The following is a 6,131-nucleotide window of genomic DNA, read 5'->3' on the forward strand; positions in this document are numbered from 1 at the left end:
TGAAAAGTTACACAATTGTTATACTGCCGGTACCCGTATAACTGTCCCATAATGAAAAACGACATGTTGAGAAAACGGCGTTTGAATATTTTTGATTAGTTTCGTGATTGCCAGCTATTTATAGCACTGAAATCCAGAACCAACGATCAGAACAGTTTCATGGTATCACAAATTTAACGTTGAGATCAAAAAACGACGGATGGTATAGCTTTTACGTTGTGGCATTCGAAAAAATCTCTATGGGACACAATATGCGGGTATATTTTGAAAGTACTCGCATGTTTTGTCCCATCACATACGAATTCAACCATAACTCGGCGGTATCACAGGCATTTTTGTTTGTAATACATTTAAACAAGATTATTCTAGGTAATCAAATGATATGCTATCTATACCTATAAAAATGCAGTCCAGTCTGTCTGTCTGTCTGTCTGTCTGTCTGTCTGTTTGTTTGATCCATATAGGCTCGGAAACCACCGAACCGATCGACGTGAAAATTTGTATGTAGGGGTTTTAGGGGCCGAGAAAGGTTCCTATAATAGTTTGAGACCCCTCCCTCTTCTGCAAAGGAGGGGTCCCATACAAACGAAACACAAATTTCTGCACATCTCAAAAAATAACCAAGCAAATGGAACCAAATTTGACATGTGGGTGTTTTTAGGAGTAACAAATATGCCCATATTAGTTCGACACCCCTTCCCCTTCTGGAAGGGAGGGGTTCCATACAAATGAAACACAAATTTCTGCACATCTCGAGAACTAACCAAGTAAATAGAATCAAATTTAGTAATTGGATGTTTTTAGTGGTAACAAATATATCCATAATGGTTTGACACCCCTCCATCTTCTACAAGGGAGGGGTCCCATAAAAATGAAACACGAATTTTGCACAGCTCGAGAACCAATCTACCAAATACTACCTAATTTGGTATGTGGATGTTTTTAGGAGTAACAAATATGTCCATAATGGTTCGACTCCCATCCCTCTTCTTGGAGGGAGGGGTTCCATACAAATAAAACACAAATTTTAGCTTATCTCGAGAACTAATCTACTAAATGGAACCAAATTTGGTAGGTGAATGTTTTTAGGGATAACAAATATATCCATAATGGTTTGACACCCCTCCCTCTTCTATAAGGGAGGGGTCCCATACACATGAAACTCAAATTTCGCACAACTCGAGAACCAATCAAGCGAATATAACCAAATTTGGCAAGTGAATGTTTTTAGGTGTAACAAACATGTCCATAATGTTTCGACACCCTTCCTTCTTCTGGCATGTCTCCAAATACCATTTCGGAATCCAAGATGGCGACTTCCGGTTTTTTGAAAAACAGCGTTAAATGACCAAATACCACCCAATATGGGCATTTTCGGAATTGTTATGATGCACTGAAGCCACAAATCGACCTAAGACAACATTTCGAATTGTAAGATGGCGACTTCCGGGGTCTTAAAAACAGCTGAAAATGACCAAATAACACCCAATATGGGTATTTCATAAACCAGAATGACGCACAGGGGCCAGAAATTGTCTCCAAATGCCATTTTGAAATCCACTATGGCGATTTCCGGTTTCTTAAAATAACAATATAGAATGGCCAAACACCATCAAATACGTGTGTTTTGCACACCCAGAAGTTTAATACTAAACGCCATCTTGAAAGCCAGGACGGCGACTTCCACTTGATAAAGAACAGTTCAAATTGGTTAAATAACACCCGTGGAGAAGTCAATGCGCCAAACACCACCATTAACATTCCCCGAATTTGTCGGTTCTGCTTGAAGAGCTAAGAAGAACGTTTACATACTGGATATGCAAGCGGAACACTTCTCCCAATCTATGTTGAAAGTTAGTCAGTACAGGCTGGATCAATGCAAAGATCGACCATACATTGACCAAATCAGGCGAGTTATTGTACAAAAAGGTCGCATGTATTTTCAGTACAGCAGCTCCGTTACCAATGATGGAGAATTAAAAAGTAGCATGTTGTTTTCTAAAAAACAACTCAAGCAGGTTTCCACTGAAAGGTTTAAGTTGGAAAGTTACCTTAAGCTTTTAAAAAAGAACTGCGGAGTGGAAGTTTCTCGCAAGGAGCAACTTCTTGGTGCTGTTTTGCCTCTCATCGGAGAGGAAAAAAGGGATTTCTGGAACGTTTTACCTGTTAAATGAGATTAAGAATTCCTTATTATTCATTCAATCTCAAATTTAATTATTAAACTGTTTTATTTTCTGTGAAGAAACTTGAGATCACAAACAATCCATTCCATTTTATCCGTTTTATAGAAGTTTCTATTTTGTTGCTAGTTGCTCAATCCACTTAAAAGCGAGAAACGAATTTCACATTTCTTATTTTTGCATATAAAAATCCAGTTTGTTCGGCAAAGTTGTTGCACATTTTAGAATAAACAACTTTGCCGAAGACAAACTTTTAGGCAGATGCCTATTTAAGTGGACTTTTGCAGACTTTTTTATAGAATACCACTTAGGACCTATTTTGCAATATCTTTTTATAACGATTTACTGCAGTTTTTCAATGTTTCACAATGCCATTTACTATAACAAAACATAAAATTTCACCGAAGGAAGCTTATTTTCATTTCTTATACTTCTTTAGTTATTAAAGATTGGTATTGAAACGTTGCACAAGTTTAGTTAGTGCAATATTTTGATAAAATCCTCAATAACTAATGATTACATGATAATGTCAACATAAGAGATGAAAATTTACTTTCTCGAGTGACATTGTGTGATTCACTATAATGTAAAAATTGTAGAATATTGGAAAATTATACAAAATTGCTATGAAAAGTTACGTCGAAAAATTTGAAAGATTTTGACGGGCATTCTATAGAAAACTAAAGACTTGCTTTCACAAAAGCTCATTCTAATAGGCAGATTGAAATATGGTGTCTTCGGTGAAGTAGTTTCTTATAAAATTTACCGCGAAGTCGGAACATAGTGGATTTTCATATGCAAAAATAGGAAAAGTTAGATTGGTTTCTCACCTTTAAGTGGATTTATCACGAAATTGTAACTTCTTTGAAACGGAGAATAAATAATTAAAGCAGTTTCAGAAAGACACTAATGCTCCAAAATCGATTTTATAAGCCAAAATAATTTCGAGCGCGTTTTTGCGGCATTGGAAAAAAGTGGCACAATCTCACACCTGTTTACGGTACATGAAAAGGTTTTCCTATTTTCCTCCGTAAGGAATATTCCATTGCAAGACGACTTTCAATAGAGTATCAATTACCCAAACTGGGTTACAAAAATACGTTATACGCACGCTCACGTATGTATGCATACACGTACAAACACACACACACACAGACACACACAAGTACACACACAAGTACACACAATTGTGTTCTACAACGTCTGAGCAACTATAAGTTTGAAGTTATCCGATATACCATATTCTGGAGCAAGGTTACAGGCTCGTAGTTTGCACCACTATGCAGTGGGACTGTAATGCGGGTACTTTTAATATGGGACAAAACATGCGGGTACATTCAATATGGGACAAATACAACTTGGTATTTTTTTTCATGTTTTCCCATACAAACGTATACATTTTAGTTTTTTTTTTGGAAAGTATGATAACAATTAAGTTGATTTCCAATGCTAACTCAAAAGTAACAAAAATCATTATGGGACAGTTATGCGGGTACCGGCAGTATAGGACCCATAATGAACACGAAAAGTGCATGGGAGCGAAAAAATAACACCATCGCTCTCTTCCCATATAACCGTGTCCCAGTCTAGTGTCCACCTGAATTTGTTCTGACGAGTTTTAAGGCAACTGAATTTTCCATCCAAAAAAAAAACATTTTTAAAAAGTCTAAAAAAAACGATTTTTATTGAATCTTATTTTTTTAAATATTTTTTCAATGCAGGACCTGAAATGCATTTTATTATTTCAATATTTTTGAATGAAAGTTCATTCAATTATCTAAATGCCAGTCATTGATAACTTTTCTCTAGCATTATGGAATATAACATATTTACAGGGTATTCAATAAGCTCGAATACAACTTTTTAACGTTGTGTAGATGCGCACATGTGCATGCTGTGTATTGGTATTGGTGTCGACCTTGGCCTTATATTCAGGCTAACCGGCGCACACGGAGTCGACTTGTTGTCATTTACTGTTTGTTTACCGCCCACGATGAACGCCATCATAACGAAGGATCTGGAATACAAGTCGTACTAGTAACGCAAGGCTCACGGAGTAACAAAGTCTACAACGTTGACGTGGCTGGACAGATGGTTTGGGGACCGTATCCAGGCGTGAGAAGCTTTCACTGGTGTTTATCGAGAATAACGTGAAAATCAACGTCGCGTACTATAAGATCGTGGTTCTGGTGAAGCTTGTGACCCCGGTACTTCGGGATCTCTACGAGAAGGATTATTACGTCTTTCAACAGCACGCGTCCGTGTCGGGGGAATTCAACTGACTTTCTCGATAAGACGTTGTGACCTCCCAGCTCCCCGGACCTTAAGCCCCTGGAATTTTATGTATGCTCGTATGTGGAGCGAACATAAAGTGAGCACTATAGACCAATTTAAGATGCTTTAATTCAAAGATCTGGGACAAGATGCCGATGAACCAGGTGCGTACCCCATGCGATTCTTTTGAGAAAGGTTGTAAGCTCATCATACAGCAGGGGTGGTTCCCAGCTAATATGTCGTGATGGTTTGGGGTGGTTCCCAGCTAATATGTCGTGAACTTTGCCTCGATAAGAATTGACAAAAGAATATCTTATATTTTCTTAATTAAACACATTTCCAAAGTGTATTTGAACTTGTTGTAAAAAACGACAACATCGCACGCTTAGCCTGGGGGCTAATAGCGATCTCGATCAACTAGATTAGTTGATATAATTCGTTATCGACATTGTTTTTTTTTTTGGCACATTTTGCGTGTTGTAGGATAAACACAACAATACACCTTGTCCCAGTGCTGAGCCGAGAAAATTTCCAGCCACGGAGACCACCATTCAAACTTGTTGAACACCCTGTATATTATTTTTATAGGAAAAAGTTTAAAAACTTTAGACTTCTTTTCTGGACTAACAGATAAATTATCATAAAAAACTATGCAAAGTTGTTTAGGCCTGCACACTCAGAAAGTTTCATTGAATTCTGAAAGGTGCCAACACCTTCGAGTTGGCGCAAAATGCGTCGCCGGTTAATTATTTTAGGGATTTGCAAGGCTTAATATTTATCAAATGTTTAGAACATGGCAACTAAATAACAATATTGTTGCACATTATTGGAACGACTAGATGCTGAAATCAGGGCGAACAGACCCATATAACGAAAGACAAAGTGCTCTATCACAAAGATAACACTCTCGCTCATTCTACTCGCGATACGGTACAATGAAAAAAATTGAGTTTCGTATTATGTAATTTCGAAAATTCGGCTTTTCGTTAAGGACTTTGAATTTTGGCATTGAACATTTCTTTTCCAATAGTTTGAAATACAAGTTTCTTGGATTGTGGGTATAAAATGATGTAATCCGTATTTAAGATTCTGGAATATAGAATTCAGATTTAAAGCTATGGGTTTTGAATTCTGGTTTTTTGATCTCATATTTTGATTATCGGATTTTCAATTTTCAATTCTGGATATTGGATGTATTAGAATTTGGATTTTTTATGTAAGGTATTAAATATGGATATTTGACATTGGCTTGTGAATGTTGGATGTCGAATTTCAGATTTGAAATTTTTAATTTCATGTTAAGTATTAGATTTCATGTTAAGTATTTGGTATATTAAGTATTAGATTTTAGTAACAATCATGGAACAAAATCCTATCCGAAAATGTATGTTACTCCGATCATACTCGAAACCGTTATAGTTGTACTTTATTAAGAAATTTTAGACCCGTATTTTTTGTTTGGCCCTTAAGGTAACACTTTTCATCATGCAGTTGTCTGAAAAGCATTTTTTTCAAAATTTTCGATTTTCAAATATTTGTAACTTTGAACCGTTTAACCTATTTCGAAACTTTTAGCATCGAACTGAAGATAAATAATGGGCCTCTCAAGGGAAAATTGAAAACTGTACTTTAGAAAAATATACATTCCAAAAATTATGTTACACACCGTTTTTTGTC

The sequence above is a fragment of the Wyeomyia smithii genome, chromosome 3, assembly GCF_029784165.1.
Source record: "Wyeomyia smithii strain HCP4-BCI-WySm-NY-G18 chromosome 3, ASM2978416v1, whole genome shotgun sequence".
NCBI lineage: Eukaryota > Metazoa > Arthropoda > Insecta > Diptera > Culicidae > Wyeomyia > Wyeomyia smithii.